Source organism: Trachinotus anak, unplaced genomic scaffold (assembly GCF_046630095.1).
Source record: "Trachinotus anak isolate AG129_WGS33_773 ecotype Australia unplaced genomic scaffold, CSIRO_AGI_Tana_v1 ptg000008l, whole genome shotgun sequence".
In the NCBI taxonomy this organism is placed as follows: Eukaryota; Metazoa; Chordata; class Actinopteri; order Carangiformes; family Carangidae; genus Trachinotus; species Trachinotus anak.
Genome location: NW_027273859.1, coordinates 28,832,501 through 28,851,338, shown reverse-complemented (window position 1 = coordinate 28,851,338; position 18,838 = coordinate 28,832,501). Strand labels below are relative to the sequence as shown.

Here is an 18,838-nt window from a genome sequence, read left to right as displayed (position 1 = left end):
GTCTTTTTGTTTTTTTTAAGATCCCTTAAAACAACATTGATTGTTTTCCAGAATGACTTTCTGTCACCGCGGTAATGATTATGCAGATGTGGCACAACCTTTCCGTTTGACGGGCAGTTCCCACAGGGAAAGTGGTGACATGGCGGCTGTTGCCGGGCCGACAGGCGACGGACATGCTCCCCCCTCGTCCACCCCACCTGACCGTTCTCCTTGTGCTTAGTCTGGCCTTTTCCTGGACGGTGGAGGAGGTGACAACAAAGAGGGACAGACCGTTTCAATCCACACTGAAATGAAAACGACTCTGACAACGTTACCTGAAGCATCATAATCACATTAACAAAATTACAAAACTTCATCCAGAATATGATCAATTATAAATCTGTCTGAAAGGGTTGGTCAGGATGTAAATATTGAATAACTTAAAATAGAAGATTGAAAATTTTTATTTTTTAATTTAAATTAAGATGAGTTAATGTAATTACCATAAAATATTATCATTTTTTTATTTTATATTATCATTGTGTAAAAATAATTGGGTTATTTCAAAAAGTAAAGTCCCTCTGTAATTCAATAAAACTATAAAATACCTCACAATAGCTTCACAATATTTCATATTAGAGTTAAGTTAAAATAATATATGTAAAAATTTTGTTATAATGACAAATTATACAAGGTCTGTAAGTTTATGAAGTGTTTAATCTTAATCTTAGGTTTGACTCCATTTTAAATATGTTGTCACATCAAGTTCCTTTTTGAGGAATTTAATTTTGTACTTTTTCCCTGTTGCCAGCAGAAAACAGGAATGATTTATGCCTCTGTGGTTGTTGCCTGGGACTGTGGGAGGAAGTACAAGCATCTGCATGACATCTGATCTCTGTCCCGTAATAACAGAAACAGACGAAGTAAAGAAAATATTTTGACATGAGTCAAGTCAATGTGCCTGTGACAGAGTAAAACGCTGCCTTTCCCTCCTCCAATGACAGCCCAGCACTGATATATTCTCTCTGATGATTGGCCGTCTGCCGTCTCACTGACAGCAAACCTTCTTCATCATATCTCCACTTTTCCTCTCCTCCTCCTCCTCCTCTTCTCCAAATCATTTTTCCTTTCATACCAAGTTTTTTCCCTCCCTCTGCTCTGCCACTGGGTTTTTATTTGACAGGAAATATTCCAGGCGATGTGGTGTGGTTGTAGATCTCGGGCCCTGGCAGACGATATTGATCGGGCTGATTTGCATACATAAATCTATCGGCTATCTGACACTTGCCAATATTCTGGGCAGCAGGGAGCGGCGGTGCTGAGTCGGCCAGGTCACATTATCATTGGTGATGGAGCTTTGATGAAGTGTGACAGCGGCCCGTTCAGCTGCTGACTGACTGGCTGAGAGGCTGCACTGTAAAAAATCATATGTCAACTTTATCACCAGTATGTGGCTTTTTAAGGACGTATTTGTCAGGATATATTTATATTTATATATAATATGTTTTTAGCATAACAGCTTATGACAAAAATTATACTTTTATAGCAATTAACTAACAGTGAATTACATTTTGACCATATAATTTATCACATGTTGTTAATGATAAAACTAAAATCATGTCTCTGAAATATCTCAAAAATTATTGGATAGATTGCCCTGAAATTATCTACAGACATCCATGTTCCCATATGAATCCAAATATCTTTGGTGATCCCCTGATTGTTCCTCTCACGCCCCCACGAGGCGGATGAAGGTTGGTCCATGTTCCCAGGTAATGATCTCCTGACGTATCTTCTGCCCAAACAGAAATGTAAGATATATCGTATGTGTCCCTCTATGTCAGCTGTAAGGAGATATACCATCACGTATGTACGTCCTCTGGATATATGAAGATATAAGTTTGTAATATATGTGAAATACCCGCAGTAAAATTTGTATATCTGCATATATCAAAATATGTATGATGAATTTTCATATTGTTAAACATATTGCAAACATATATGATCATATTTAATTTATATGTTAGTTTATTATAAAAAAAGAAATTCTCTATGCTATCTCTATTCTCTATGTTTTTCGTAATAATTTCTTATTAATTTTAAACATGTTATCTTCCCATTCCTCCCACTCTTATATTACAATATAAGCATACATACATGAACATACATATTTATATGGGCTAGACATACATTTCATGATATGAAATTATTAAAATGTCCAACTTTACAGCAGAAATAAACATGTTTACAGCCTGGAACAAAAACTGTTCTGGTCTCTAGGGATAATTTCCTCCTTAACCTAAAGTTATGGAGAATTGAGGGCGTGGCCTCTTTGAGTGACAGGTGGGTGAGCGTATGTTTGCCACAAACACTGAACACTCAGCTCCACACAGGCCCCACTTCTTTGCCCATTTTTGGATTAGCCAGGAGTTAGGGGCGGAGTCAGGCACTGCCAAGATGGCGACGGTGGAGCAGCTCGCTCTGAGCTTCAGAAACCTGAGGGTGATGTCACAGAGGCTCCGCCCATCTTTATTTACAGTCTGTGGTTGAAATGTTGAACTTTTTCTGTTCATGATATCACAGTTGCACGTTTGAAGTGACTGAACTGTGACGAGTGGAAACAGCAGGATTATTAGTCCGGGTGTAGTCGCCCTGACTGTTTGGGTGGGAACACAGACCTGGACCTGAACAGGTGATAGATGTGTAGTTGACAAGTCTCTTCGTGATTGGACGGCTGGTTGCTATAAGGACAACAGGTTGCTTTGACCTAGTTAGACCAGAGAAAATACTGTTTTATTCTGACTTTTAAGTGGAATCTTTTGATATCAGAGATCAATAAAAGTGAGAATACTTTTTTATATTAAACAGGCAGAATCTGACGTGTTGCTGCACCTGAAGCAAACAGAGTCCAACCAGACTTCAGGACAAATTGGGCTGTTTTCTCAAGCAAAAACACAAATCTCCTCAGCTGAAGCTCCACAGTGGAGCTGCGAAGGAAAGAGACAGGTGGAGGTGAGTTTCTGACTTTCTTTCTTTCTTTTAATGTGGAAGCAGCTTTTCTGTTCTTCTCACAGCTCTCAGCTCAGACTCACTTAAGATACTGAATATATATAATCTCTGAAACAGTTTTTTAGTAAAGGCAATAAAACCGTGAAATTGTTTTATTGTCTCGTGTTAAACCAAATTATGTGACTCTCTTTACAAATGTTTTGTTTAATCACATTTTATTTCAAGATGTTCCATGAACCTAAAACTGAAGTGGTCGGGGTTGAGTCAGTCACACACATACACACACACACACACACATATATATATATATATATATATATATATATATATATATATATATGTATATATGTATCTTTCAAAATCAATCAACAGTTTTGTTAGTAGTGTGTAGAATAGAATTTTTTTCACTTACGTGTTTTTGCACCTTTTTCTTTTTTTCAGTCAGTGCATTTCTGCATCTGTGTGTGTGTGTGTGCGCATGTGTGTGTGTGTGTGTGTGAGAGAGAAGTAGTGCAGCCTCCAGTTTCTTTGTTTCTGTGGGAGGAAAAGGTCAAAGTAGCAGAGAGAATTAATTGAAGAGTGAGAGAGCACAGCTGGCTCTGTCAGACCAACCAGGGCTGTGTGTGTGTGTGTGTGTGTGTGTGTGTGCATGTGTGCATGCAGGGTTTTATTAGCTGCAATTCTGCAACTTGCTCAGTCAGATAACCATGTGAAACTCCTTAAAGAAGAAAATCATTTGAAAAAACTTGCTGTTGCAGTTTGTGCACAGTAGCTGTGTTTGTGTTGACACAGATTTCTGTCTCTATTTTACTATTAACCAAAAAATATCAATTGTTTTGTCCATCAAAGGACAAATAACAACATATTTGTATTTAAACGTTTCCTTTATTCAAATGTTTGTGATCAGTTAATGGATCAGTTATTGAATTGTAACCTTGGCTCCCTGCACTGTGTAGAACTCTGACGATGTTGAAATGAATATGAACATGTAATATATTTCTTCTAAGAGACTAGAGTTAACTGTGATCACTTTCAGTCATAGAAATAATCCAGGTACGACAGACGGCGGAGTAAACACCTGAAACCTGAAGACTACAGCGTCTCAGCTCCACACTGTGACAAACTATAACCACAAATACATTACAAGGAAACTGTTTCTGTTTCCTTTGACTGAGGCAGGTCATGGACAGTAAGGTAGGTCTTAACTTTTGTGTCTCTGTGTGAATATGTGAGCTGTTGTTTGTGTGGTTGTGAACTAAATTTATTTACTATTTTACACACAAAACATGTGGACACCTTCTAAAATCACCTATTTACAGACTGAAGTACAAACCAGTTACAACCAGCTCCACTTTAACCAGCCACAACACCAGCATGCTGCTTACATGGTAATGTATTAGTAATCATAATAATTCAATATCAAACTCTACTTTTACTCTTTAGTAGATTTAATTGCTCTTTTTATTATTTTCACAGTGTATTGTTGCAGATTTCCTCCACCACGGGTGTATAAATGTGTGTGAGCTCATTTGCCTTTTACAGTAATTTGTGTGTGTGCTCTTGATTGTATGTATAGATGTGTGTGTGTGTGTGTGTGTGTGTGTGTGTGTGTGTGTGTGTGTGTGTGTGTGTGTGTGTGCGCGCTGCCTCATTACCTGGCAGTGTTCCTGGTGTTGTGTCGTCGTGGGAGCGCACCGTGACAACCCGCTGCTTTCGTATGCAGGAGAACGGCGCTGATGGTGGAGCAGAGTTAATAGCTCTTCTGTGGCGAAGCACTGATCCTTCAGCAGCCCCCCCCTCCCACACACACACACACACACACACATCACCCCCCCTCCACACTGTGATACAAACACCGAGTGGCACAATTTAATGAAGTTCTGTTCTTTAAAGCAAGTGGTGGTTTGCAGGGATGGAGGGATGGAGCGGAGGTATGAGAACCTCTCTGCTCCTTCAGCTCATCTGTTTCTTTGAATAGTTTCCACGAGCCGATCGATGCGTCGGTTTTCTCCTGGCCTTTCAGCGCTGTCACCCGTCATTGAGGGAATGCAAATTCATGTCAGAAACTGGCCTGACACTTTTCCTGTTGGGGCCCGGCGCTTGAAAACGCCGCAGCTCAGCAATAAACGGGGTGAAGGCCTCATTTCGCAGAAGGCCGAGAGAAAGAGAGAGAGAGGGAGAGAGAGAGAGAGAGAGAGAGAGAGAAAGAGAGAGAGACCTTTTCCATCAAAGTTTTCTCTCTCCGTCCTGACAAGATGAGGATGTGAGAGGACACTTGGTAAAGTTCATCTCTTTCTCGACAGAGCTGCAGTAAAGTCAGAGAAAAAGGAGCAAGTTCTCTGATAGTTGGCTGTTGAGGCAGGAAATAATTTGGATGCTTCTGGAACCAGAACAATAGAAACGTAAACTGATAATGGAACTGAACAGAGAACCTAACCCTCACCAGTCCTTGTTTATAACACACTATGCTTCCCAGAAAACTAAAAGGTTTCAGGAAAAAGCAAAGACGATGTCGACATAATTCTTGTTTCTGTTTCTGTTCATCCTCTCGAACCTACTAGACTAATGGACAAATTTATTTTAAATTAATTATTTGTTCTCATGTAGTTAGTTTAGTCATAAATGAACTTCCATAGACCTGTTGTTCTGCTGTTAAAACAGTTTTCTGTAGATCCGTATTGTCCTGTTACTGAGGCCTGTATCTGATCTGCTCCAGTCACTTTAACTGCTGCTGTTTGGTCTTAATGCAGCTCAACAGTTCCTCCATACGTCCACGGCTCCGGCATCAACGCGTCTCAGCTGATCTGTGATCAGCTCTACGCTCGTCAGTTCACACCTCCAGTGATCTGACCTCACTTATTAAACACACACTTCAGTCCTGTTCACAAACACCAAGTGTGTTGTTGTCTGTGTGTCTGTGTGTGTGTGTGTGTGTGTGTGTGAGAGAGAGCGAGGCGAGGAGGGGCCGAGTGAATCAACACACTGCACACAGCTTGACAATGAAATAATGGTAATAAGAGAAAAGAAAAATAGAAAATCAATATGTGGCAGTCAGTGTTGATACTGTGGAGCCGCCACAAATAACTCAGTGATGGGGAAACTGCGAGAAGTGCAAAACAATATTTCAGTTCATGATGAAACTGTGGCGGCACCAATGGCAGAGGACGACAGCAGAGGAGGCGGTCCTTCAGAGGAGGCGGTCCTTCAGAGGAGGCAGTCCTTCAGAGGAGGTGGTCCTTCAGAGGAGGCAGTCCTTCAGAGTGGCCAAGGACGCGTTCACGTTCACACTGCTAAAGAATGTGGCCACATGAGAGACCGTCCTCCTGTAAGAAACGAGCCCACAGGTCGTCTGTCAGCAGGTTGCTATGACCCATAGTTAGGTTTTGTTGCTAGGCGACATCTAGTGGTCGTAGTGATGATGACAGGAGCAAAGGGAAAAGTGCGGTGACGTAGTTTATAGAGCGACAAAGTCCACGTCAGGAGGAGGTTGGGGTGGATGGATGAATATGACCCAGGAGAGCGGTGTTCGATTCCCATGTGACAGGAGCAGTTTATGTTGTTTCTATTATCCATGACCGTTCGTTGTTATTATTGTAACCATGACAACAAAGATCGTCTAATGTTGAGGAAGAACTTATTTTAACCCAAATCACCTTGTTCTCCTAAACCTAATCGTTATTATAGCAACTACGGCGACAAAGGTAGGTACACCACTCTTGATACAGTCCGTGTGTTATTGTAACCATGACAACCAAGGTCTTGTACGCCTGCTGCTGCACGGGCTCTGTTTCAGGAGACGCTTTCACGTTTATCTGCTGAAGGAGGAAAGTTGAAGTAATTTTAACGTTTGTTTCTGGAAAAAACTGCATTCGACAGATTCTTATTCTGAGTGAAGTATTTTTATATGTCTGGAGCAGATCTGTGAACATCTGCAGGTCGAGGCTGATTGTTGAGGTCAACAAACAACATCATGAGAGAATAACATAGAATCAATGAATGCATAAGTTAGACCGTAATTCACGCCCGTCACTGATCTGCAGTTAGTTATTAACACTAACCAGTCTAACTTTAAACAGTCTAACTTGGCCAACCCTCATCTTTCCTCACCCATCTTGCTGTAACTTCAGTCTCTAACCGTGACCACATGTCGCTGCCATGTGCAGACACTGTACAGAGCCAGACTTTTAAAACCCTCTGTGCTGCCTGTAAAAAGACTTTGTCATTCAGGGTTTAGCAGCGTAGGGCAGGTTGCACGGAACAGCGCAAGAAATGTTTTTGGTTCCTTGGCTTTCATTCGGTGCTGCTTGTGCTCTCAGTCAGATATTTCTGCAGAGAAAAGAGAGAGAGTCAGTGACAAAAGACAAAATGAGAGAGAAAGACCTTTTCTACAAAGTTTGGTCAGTAAATCCTGACAGAATGAGAATGTGAAACAGCTCCTGGTAAAGTTCACCTCCGTCTGCTGGAGGATAAAACTGACAAACAGCAAATTAGGAAAAAAGTACAAAAGTCAAAAGAGCTAAAGAGGAAGAAGAGAGTAAAGAAGACGTCATAGTCCAGGTAGAAAACATAGTAACTCACCTCAGATACATTTGACGGATGTTTAATTTTATGACATTTAAGAGCTGCAAGTATTTATGACCAAAGTCCCTTTTACAGGCCCAGTATTTACTGCAGAGCAGCTGTGGAGGTCGTCTGTGATCCTCATCCTACTGTAATCTGTGAGTAAAGGTTCCACCACAGATTAACCACATTTAACCAAACCCAGAGGTCTTTAGATAATATTCTACTTTTTCTTCTTCTGGGTGGAAAGTTTTTGAGGCCACAGTGGAAACATTCTGGGTCTACGTTCAGGAGACAAGTTACTCAGCACGAAAATGTCCAAGAAACCAAATCTGTTAAGAACATTAGGCGGATGATCGACATTGGTACATTTGGTAAGTAACATTTATCTTTTAACAGACTCAATGTGAACTGTGCGGGGAGTAAATTTCAATATATCCCAGAGAAATCAACCAGTTCCAACATTTGGACTTCGACAACAACTTCAGAATCAAACCATAAAGTTTCAGAAACATTTCCACTAATGTTAGAATTTGAACCTTTTGAAACAAAGAAAAAAACCTCTGTGCCAGGATCATCTCAGACTCTTCAGACTGACCCCTTTACTTCCACAGGAAACAGTATCACAGATCCATGGCCTCTTACCTTCCTCTCATCCCTCCTGGGCAGAGGAAACAGGATAATGAAGGGACTTTTTGCTCAGTGTACTTTCCTCTTCTTGACCCACTTTAAAGTTCTTCACTGAAGTGAGTCTTTCTAAAATCGCAGGTGCCACCAAGCTCCTGCTCCGGTTAGGGTAACGGTCCTGCAGCGTGAAGTGTGCAGAACAATATCTGAGTTCATCAGTTAATCCACTGATCATTTTATAATGGTCATCACCCAACGATCCGAGGATTCTGAAGTGAAGGTAAATGAGAGGCAGGGCTCACTCTCTCTCTGGATGATCAAGAGAAGCTCCTTGGTTCAGGTTATGATCAGGATGCTCCAGGATCTAATCAGACATGGAGACATGGAGCGGCTGGATGGACATTAACAGACCATCAGCCATTGATAGTGTAAAGGTCGAAACACACTTGTCAAAGTACGTTTGGCACCAACTTTTTGAACTGTTGGTGCAACATGACAAAACGTAAGTAAACAGGACAGAATGAAACAGAGTGGCTGATTGGACAGAACATACCAACAGAGATTGCGACTGTTCTGTTAGTTACTGTTAGATTGTATGAAACAGTTTCCTTCAACAGAGAGAGTTTTACCCTGGTTATCTGTCCCTGTATATCCCTGGTTTCAGGGGATTGCAGATGTCGTGCTGCTTCACCACTTTGCTCTGTACAATCAGGCCGTACCTCCCTCAGTACGTCACCCAGCTCTCGGTCCAGGCCAAAGTTTCCTCTCAACCCAAACTACTGCAGTGGTTTTCTGGCGGGAATCAAATTCAAGTCACTAATCAGTGACCTCCAGGTCTGGACCATCTACTTGAGCTCAGTCCTTCAGCCTGATGCTCCTCCTCCACTGAGCTCCTCTGATGAATGTGGTCAGTCCTCAGTCTGAGTCCAGACTCTTCTGGTCTGTGGTTCCCTGATGGTGGCTGATGTTGAACAGTACAGTATCGTTCTGAGACGTTCTTCTTCTTCTTCATCGTCTGATCCAGTTGTTTCACTCTTTATATTTAGACTTTATCAGAGTACAAGAAGTTCACAGCTGGACCTCCACGACAGCCGAGGCTTCTGGGAGATCTGACCCTGATGTGTTTAGATCCAGATCATTGAGAGTCCTCATTCTCCAAGCTTTCCTCTCCTTCCTTCCTTCCTTCCCTTTTGTTTCTGTCCTTCTCCTCTCTTTACATTCCTCATCTGGTCCTTCTTTCTTATCTCTTCTTCTCCTCAACTCCTCTGCCTCTTCCTTCTTCTTCTCTCCTGCTCCTGTCCTCCTGCTCTTTCTTTACCTCCTCCTCTCCTCTCTTTTTACCTTCTCATATCATCTTTTTCTATTTGTTTACCTCTGTCTCCTCCCCTCTCTTCTCCACCGTCCTCACCTTGTCTCCTCCTCTCCTACTTTCCTTTCTACCCCTAGCTTTGCTCTCTTTACCTCCGCCTCTCTTTTCTTTTCACATCATTCCTTTCCTCATCTCATTTTTTACTTCTCTCCTTATTCACTTCTTTTTCTTCTGTCTTTTCATTCATCCTGTTGTCTTATCCCTTCACCTCCTCCTCTCCTCTGTTATCACCTTGCATCTTCTCTCCTTTTTCACCAAACCTCAGTTTGCTCCTTTTCACCTTCCCCTCTCCTCTCATCCACTTGTTTCCTCTCTCCTTACCTCTCTCACTTCTCCTCCCTCTCCTTTTGCTCCCTCTCTCTTGCCTTCGGCTTATTAAGATTTCAAAGATACAAATGGCGGTGGGCTGATTGCTTTCAGGGAATCTGCCTTTAATAATTACAGGTGGAGAAGCTCGGGGTAACGTCGGTGGGGCACAGACTAATGGAAAACTAGATTTTTTCACTGAATTAGAGCGAGGAGGGGGGATCCATATATTGACAACCCATCAGCGGGCCACAGATCAGGAGAAGTGCTTTGGACTTGTCGGAGAAGACGGCGGCAAACTGGCTCTGATGCCGTGTGGCATCTCGATACGCTTCCTGCAGCCGCCACCAGGCTGCGAGGAGGATCAAACCCGTCTTCATCTGCAGGACCAGACTGTGGAGGAGGAGGAGGAGGTGAGTGAGTTAACCTTTTTCACTCTGATGACTCCCTCCTCCTCCTCCTCCTCTCATTGAGGACCTGAATCAAAATGTAAATGCCGGAGCCTCTAAGGGGAGCCGGGCCCTGGGATCTGCTGGTATTGATTATATGAAGTGAGTCGGAGTCGCTCTGTTCAACAACCAAATGTGTTTTCCCCCCGATGCTCTGTGACAAGAATTACCCAGAGTTCAGCTGGCTCTGGGCCCCAGTGTTAATGACATTCCTGATTTCAGAGTGCACACGCTTTGAGCTTTTTTTAAAACATGAAGATTCACTGGTCAACTACAAGACAAAGAATATGAATATTTCAACACTCAAGATGAAGTGAATATACAGGATATTTATTGGGAGCTTTGCACACAGCCCCAGTTATTCATGACTTCCACAAGATGTTGGAAACAATCTCCTGTTCCACCACATCCCAGAGGTGTTCTACTGGATTCAGGTGTGGACCCTGAGGAGGCCACACAGACGGTTTATAAACCTGGACGTGGACTCTGAGCCTCAAACCTTCATTCTCTCTACTGACCATCAGGGGGCGACTCCACTGGCTGTAAACAGAGTCTGATTGTATTGAAGTCTATGGGAAAATGTCTCCACTTCTCTCTGATTTATTACCTCAGGAAACGTTTTCCTGATGAGTTTATGTCTCAGTCTCTAGTTTCAAGTCTTCTTCAACACAACATGATGTTCATTTTTAAATTATGATCCATTTAGAGGAAAATAGACCATAAAGCAGGGGGTGAATTAGGGCGGGGCTACTGTGTGATTGACAGACTGTACCACACAATCAGGATAGATGGTTTCTTCTGGTTCAAAAAACCAAGATGGCGACGGACAAATTATAAACTCGAAGCTTCAAAACAGCAGCTCACAAACCAGTGGGTGACGTCATGAGTGGACACTGAAGTTCACTGATCTCCACTGAACCAGACTGATGCGACTTCAGCTTTGTGACATGGAGCATCGTCCTGCTGGGAGGAGCCGTCAGAGCAGAGGTCGCTCATAGGCCGACTGTGGTCCAGATCTGGTCCTCGACCCCGTCCGACCCGGACCTGGACATTTAAACCTATAAATCACTGAGAATCATTACAGTTTGAGTGTTTCTGTTTTAATCAGCGCAGCTTTTCTTGCCTGGCACTGATCACATGATGTTACTCAGCCAATCATTAGTCAGAGAGAAGCTCACACACACTGAGAGACGACGTTGCAGGAAACAGTGGATCAGAGGAGGGAACACTTGTCACAGCTGTTCAGTTGGTTATTAAGATAAATTAAGAAAATTAATATAATTTAAATGTGAATTTAAGCACTTTTTCAATAGTTATTACTTATTACAGCCATAATTATCCTTCAAATGCTAAAAGAACAGATAGTTATTACTCTTTCTAAACGTTCTCTAAATGTTGCTCATATTTCTAAAATAATCTCTGACCTGAAAATTCAGCCTGGGAGCTCGCTCTGAAATAAATGTCCTCTCTGTTGACTGAAGCCTCCCTGTGTGTGTCAGACTGGCCTGTAGCTGCAGTAAAAACCCTTCAGCCTCCATCACGGCTCAGTTTGCAGAGCAGCAGGAGGTCTGACCTCCTCAGGAGTTCATGTGTTTCACTGTAAACACTGATGTTAAAGCTCAACTTTAAAGCTTCCAGGGGAATTTTTGGTTTCTGTCCCCCAAACGGAAATTAAATTTTCATGCTTGCTGCCGTATAGTAAACACACCACATACAGGACTCAAGAGTTTGTGTATTTAAAAAAGTCCATGTGAGGTCATTTTGTCGTCTGAGTGTCTGTGTGTGTGTGTGTGTGGTGGTGGGGGGGGGGGGGGGTTCCTGCCAAAACTCTTGATTTTCTCTCATTTTTTGGGTGGTACGATGCGTTGTGTTGTGTTGTGCGTGCTGTGTTGCCGCAGCTGACTGATCCATTCATCATCGGCTCGTAGTCTCTCTGTTGCTCGCTCCTCAAACTCGGTTTTTGTTTGGAAACCATCCATCATATTCTTGAGCGTGACACTCCAGCCACGGGTGTGTGTGTGTGTGTCTGTGTGTGTGTTCTGGTATGCAGTCATGTATTTGTGCTGTGCATTGAAACAACTTTGGACAAAAAAGCAGCCGTAAAGTTGTTCTCAGGATATTTTCACACGGTTGAATCCATCAGGGTCAAGTTAAAGATTCTTGGGAAGAATTTTCTGTTTTGTCTCTAAAGTGTCTCAACAATTTTAAACTGAAGCCGTTAATAATGAGACTGTAGTTCCTGCCAACGTTCAGTGTGTTTGATATCTTCATCCCTGTGGGACCGACCAGGGAATCCACGTTCATAAACTCAACTTTGCTCAAACCCACAGAGCTTCATTTAAATTCCAGTGGAGATGCCAAAGTTTCTACATATACTAAAAATGTCAGTCTGAGTTATGAGGAATTTGCTCTGAATTTATTCAATAGACTTTGATGAAAACGGTACGAACACCTTCCCAAGACGCTTCGCAGCTGATAAACCGAGGAGCTGAGGATGTGAAGATAATCAAACTTTATTCTAGTGCGCTGTAAGTCATCCAGGTGTTGACTGTTGTCGTGATGAGCACGCTCAGTGCAGTTTGTCAGTGTTGTGTAACTTTGCACAAAAGCTTTTTTATTTTCAATTTCTTAACAAGTTGCTTTAAACTTTTCTTTTCAGTCACCACCACATCCCTGCAGACTACTGCACAGATCCCCTTTAAAAGCCAAGAAAAACCAGTGAGTATATGTTTTATGAGTAAATGCTGTGAGACTGACTTTGCAGGATTTGGTTTCTCTGAATGTTCGCCTGAAATCTGCGAACCCCGACCCCGAGCTTTAAAGGAAATTAGTTGAGATCAGAGACATTCATACAGGATAGAAGTTCATGATGAGTATTTAAGGTGCAGTAAAAGCAGTGCAGGACATTTTTAACCTGGATTTCAGGTGGTCACAGTCGGAGCAGGTCTAACATCCTCAGTAACTGTGTTGAGCTGCTCCTGATGAATGAATGTTTCTGTCAGGTGAGTCTGAAGTTTTACAGTTTCACATTCAACAGAAGCTCAGAGAGAAACTGAGATGATAATTTACTCTTGGAGAAATGGAGCAGACGCTGCAATTAGTTTATTACCTCTTTATCTAGGTCTCTCTCTCTCTCTCTCTCTCTCTCTCGTTGGCCTGCTTCCTGCACATCTGTGGACTCAAAGCTACAAATGACGTGATTATGATATATCATGTAACAGAGAAAGTCTCTTTGTTTCACAGTAAAAGAAAGAAATCAATACTGGGGCGGCGCAGAGTCTTGAGGGGCCGCAGCGTCTCCTCCGGACTGACCAGGTAAGGGTTAGGCCCGGCCGGGGGTTTGGCGGGCTCAGAAATGCTGATTCTACATTTAGCCTGACAGTGATACATGCCTCAGCCTCGGCGTCCGGTTATCCTGGTACCTGAGGGTCCGGCCGAGGAAGATCAGCTGCAGACCAGGACGAGGTTAAGGATGGAGGAGGAGCGGAGGGGGGAGGCCAGAAACCTGGTGCTTATTTTTAGAACCAGCAAAGTCTGGGAGGGAGGAAAGATGGAGGAGACAGAGGGAGTATTTTTTATGAGGGTGGGCGACGAGGGAGTTGAAGAGAGAGAGAAGAAACTGAGATAATTCTGTGAGAGGAGGAGGAGATGTTGAGAGTCCAGATTTCAAATGATCTGCAACAACTGAGGTTTTCTTTAGTTTGGAGACACTTTTGGTGAGAGGCAGTAATTAACTAAGAATCTGCACAATTAACCCTTCAAACTTTTGGCAGTTTTTGACAGTTTTTCTCTTTGTTTTTTTCTAACTTAATAATAAAGGATATCATAAATAATAAAAAAGAAGAAGAACACACACAGACTCAAAAGGAGAATAAAACCAGTTGCAGGAAATACAGTGACAAGGTGGTCTTTAGATATCACAATCAAGAGGGCAAAACCTTGTTTTGTGAGGTCCTCACAAAGGTGACCTTTGGACTATTACCATCAAAATCTAATCAATTTATCCTTTAGTCTAACAGACACAAATTTGAAGTTCCCTCAAGGTGTCAAATGGACAACCTGAAAACATAAGGCCTCCAGCCCTGGAGGTTTAATAATTTTATAATTAATAATAATTTTTATTTAGTGATTTAGATATAAATCTTAGGTATTTAGTTATTTTTAGTATTATTTATTTTATTATGTTTTTTATTAAGTTATTTTTAGTCATATTTATTATTGAACACTGCCTCTCTCTTATTAAGTGATTTAGATATAAATCTTAAGTATTAAGTATTCTAGTTAAGTTATTTAGTCTTTATTTATTATTATAAATCCTGCCATCTATTGTCTGCTGCTGGACCTGAGTTACAAATTTCCCTCTTCATTTGTCAACATGTTAAAAACGACAATAAATGACTCTTGAACCTTGCAGTGGCCCGACCCATTAAATAAAGAAAATTAAATAGATAATGTTGCAGAGTGATAAATGGGTGATGAGCAGATATTTTAAAGTGGGTTCAGTTGTTGGATAATTAGTTGAGAAAAAGCCTTAAAATATCTGAAACACTGTTGTGTTTGATAATTAAATGAATAAAGCTGTTAAATGATAAAATGCGTCTCGTTCAGACATTTTTAAAAGAAGCTATTTGTAAGTTTTACTGTTGCTACACAGACACTGTTGGCATTAACAGCTAAGCTAATGTTAACTCTTGTCTTTTCTTGTACTGAAGTTAGCATGCTAACCATTCATTCATGTTCCCTGGAGGATGAATCCTACTGACTGAAGCTACTGAACTTTAAGAGCTCATGATTTCTCCACAGGTTTCAGGCTGTTTATCTCCAGAAGACGTCAAAGCACCAGACGCAAAGATCCACGTCTGCTTCGCGTCTCATCACCTCAGAGAGAAGACGCAGGTGAATCGTTCCTCAGGTGAAGCTCCTGCAGGTGAAGCTCCTGCAGGTGGCGCTGTGCTTGGCCCCGTTTTAAATTTTTTTTTTTTTATTTCCACTTCATCCTTACATCCCCCTCCACCACTGCCACACACACAACAGACACTCTCTCCCCTCCCTGTCTTTCATCTTGACCTTCGACCTCTGACCTCTCAGTGGAGCGTGTCGAGGGTCATCATTAGGCTGGTCTGGAGCCAGCGGGAGACCTCCAGCACACACTGCTCAGACTCTGCAGAGAGGAGGAAGTCGATGTATTGGATCGACGTTACTGTCCTGCGATCAGCAGCTGCCTGTGGGAGATGAGAGCTGCTGCAAACACCACAACTGTAGTTCTCAGCACAGAGCAGTTTGTTTCAGATATGACACACTGCAGATGGTGTGGGTAGCTCTGCAGGGTGACTTGTTTCCCGCTCACAGACTCGTGTATGTTCGTACATGAGGTGTTAAAACATTTTGTCTTTACCTCAGTATGTGAATCCTCGTCTGTGCGACCTCTCCAGTTCTTCCACCGACTTTAACAAAACCTCAAGACTGAATGATAAAACCTCCTGTTTGTGATCAGTGTTAAAAACATGCTGAGTGTTCGAGTGATGCAGAATTCAGGAAACTCCTGACGGAGCAGAGTGTAAACACACAACAGGTGAAACAGCAGCAGGGCGTTGTCATGGTTACAATAATAAACACACGGGCTGTACCGAGAGCAGCGTACCTTCCTTTATCGCCATGGTTACTATAACAACACTCATATCTTGGTTGGGTTTAGGTAAAGATGGTGATTTGGGTTAAAATAAGAACTTCCTCAACATTAGACTTTGTTGTCATGGTTACAATAACAACAGTGAACAGTCATGGATAATAGAAACAACATAAACTGCTCCTGTCACGTGGGAATCGAACACGGCTCTCCTGGGTCATATTCATCCATCCACCCCAACCTCCTCCTGACGTGGACTTTGTCGCTCTATAAACTGCGTCACCGCACTTTTCCCTTTGATCCTGTCATCATCACTACGACCACTAGATGTCGCCTAGCAACAAAACCCAACTACGGGTCATAGTAACCTGCTGACAGATGACCTATGACCTTGTTTGTTACAGGACAGATTCCAGATCTCAGATATTATCTGGGCGAGTACAACTTTATTATTACTGATAGAAATTATGTTAAAAACTAAAAAATAATGACATTTACATCTCCCAAAGCTCCAAACCAAAGAGGAAATAAAATCAGTCCTGTCTTCACAGATATAACAAAGATACAACGTCCTCAGAATTATGACAGTTTTCTCAGGTGAGGTCTTAAAAAAAAAGATCCAAAGTAAGATTGATGAGAGCTGGATATCAGTGATGGTTTCTTTGCTTCTTTGTGGGAGTGACGTGGACAAATGAACACCGCTGACAGGAGTCTGTCGACGATAGATAACAACAGCTGAAGCAGGGTTTGTTCAGGAGGCCGAGGAGCTGGCAGACTGTGCAGCTGGTCCAAAGTTAAAAATAAGGCTGAGGTCCAAACAGAGAGCGAGTAAATCCTCACACAGGATGGATGTGGCTGTCGTTACTGCTGTTGTTGTTGTTGTGTCCACCATTCCTTATAGAGACAATGGTGTTAATGAGCCTCACACATCAACCACAGCACACTCCGTCCTCCGTGTGTGTGTGTGTGTGTGTGTGTGTGCAGGCTTGGTTCTACCTGTATTTGTCTTCAGCAGCAGCTCAGACTGGGAAACGGAGCCACCCTCACTGAGGCAGGATGAATGACTGACAGCTTGGCCTCTGACAGAGATACCACACCTGTATACACCTGGTATAAATGTTATTTTCTTTATTTAAATAGCTTCATAGCATCTAGCAAATAATGACTTATGATTAAACTGATCATCATTCTTCTGTAGTTTACGATTATTCGATAATCCTCATTAACACTAACCTGAGGATCTCGTATTATCCCTGATCTGAGGAAAAAGCAGAAGTTCGAGTTAGAAACCTAGAAAATAATGGAAGTAAAAAGAAGCTCCAGGAAACCCCTCGGTCCCTGATGACTTCCTGCTCACCTCCCGTCTCAGTCAGGCAGGTACGGTGCTGGAGGTGGGCGTGGCGTCGCGGTGCGTTCGCTGTCTGTCAGTGGCAGGATGTGGAAGAAATTCTCTGCTGGAGAGTCAGGCTCAGGTTTGCCATCTGTCAGCTCTGATGGCCTGGCTATCGATCCAATGCCGGGGTCACACCGGGACCCTGACCCCCCCACATCACTGCCACACACACACACACACAGAGGCAGGTTTAGGTGTGTGACAGTAATGTGACAGTCATTTTCCCAGTGTGATGGCTGTCAGTGTCGGCCTGCTGTCACTCCTAACCTTTACATCCTCCACTCTGACCCAGATCAGGCCCCCTACAACCTCCATAACATGGTGTGTGTGTGTGTGTGTGTGTGTGTGTGTGTGTGTGTGTGTGTGTGTGTGTGTGTGTGTGTGTGTGTGTGTGTGTGTGCGTGTGTGTGTTCTTTTCAGTCTGATGTAAAGCTGGTAAAACATTAGATGAAGCTGTGCTGATGAAATCTGAACAGTTAAAAACAGACAAATCATGACGTCTTGTGGGATGAGGTGAAGATGTTTGTTGATTAATTGATTAGTTGATCAACTGAAAAACCAATCACAACAATTTTGATAATTAGTGAATTGTATTGCTTTATAAAAGTATATGTTAAGCAGAAATGTGCTTGAATGTGCTGCTTTATCTTTGTTTTGTTTCACTGTTGTTTGGAATCTTTGAACTAAATCAATATTTTCTGACATCAACTAAATGACAAAGTGGTCTAGTGAATAATCACCAGATTAATCTGTAATATCAATAATTATTTGAAATTGTTAACTTTAAATAAATATTTTGTTAAAATTCAAATTGAAAAAATTTTAAATTTTATATAGATTTTAAAATAATATAAAATATAGGGTTAAAGGAAACCCCCAGAGGCAATTTAAAGGTCGCATAGAGTCTGAGCCTCTCTTCTGATTGGCTGAGTGATCTAATAAAAATCAGATTTCAGGTAAATACTCAGAGAAACCAAATCCTGCAAGGTGGCATGGTGGATCCAGGTGGGCGGGGCTTGGGGTGCAGCTGGGGGCGGTGACTGCTTTGTTGTGACATCACAAAGTTCCAGAAGTCCTAACGGCTGGTTTTAAGGCTCAGTGTCTGAATACAGGCTGTGTGCATTTCTCTGTGGACTGAGGCTTTGATACTTTCACAGTATTAATATAGAACCTAGACCTGCTTTATAATCACAAACACATGGACATCTACCTTTAGACTATGAAGCTTTAAAAGGTGGAAAACTTTTTAAACTATTATCTCAACCTGTTTTGCTTTGACTACTATATGTTGGCTTCTTAGTTTCTCTGCAGTTTCTGTAACATACCTGGTTGTTTGTACTGTTAGTTTGTCTCATCTTTCAGAGACTGAAACTCCTCCAGATCCACTCCCTGCAGCGAGCTCTCGGGTTCGATCCAGACTTGAGCAAATCAAACGTCCCCTTCTGCAGCGGGACGTCCAGCAGAAGTAACGGTGAACAGCACCACACTGGACTGGAACTGATGCTCAGTCAAGAGTCAGT

General features: G+C 42.2%; 2 long non-coding RNA genes across 3 annotated transcripts; one reads left to right on the top strand and one right to left on the bottom strand.

The window, feature by feature from the left end:
- The first annotated feature begins 6,524 nt into the window (after window positions 1-6,524).
- Window positions 6,525-16,171, top strand: LOC139624700 (uncharacterized). The gene is made up of 5 exons (XR_011691726.1): window positions 6,525-7,706; window positions 7,799-7,922; window positions 12,959-13,017; window positions 13,543-13,614; window positions 15,103-16,171. It is a non-coding gene; the product is annotated as an uncharacterized lncRNA (long non-coding RNA).
- LOC139624702 (uncharacterized) lies at window positions 15,385-18,153 on the bottom strand. Of its 2 annotated transcripts, none has more exons than XR_011691729.1 (4): window positions 17,159-18,153; window positions 16,922-17,032; window positions 15,695-16,819; window positions 15,385-15,521 (listed from the first exon to the last, which is right to left on the bottom strand). It is a non-coding gene; the product is annotated as an uncharacterized lncRNA (long non-coding RNA). The 2 variants fall into 2 exon arrangements; XR_011691728.1 differs by lacking the exon at window positions 15,385-15,521 and having other exon boundaries at window positions 16,338-16,819; window positions 17,159-17,183; window positions 17,283-18,153.
- Between the last annotated feature and the right edge of the window lie 685 nt (window positions 18,154-18,838).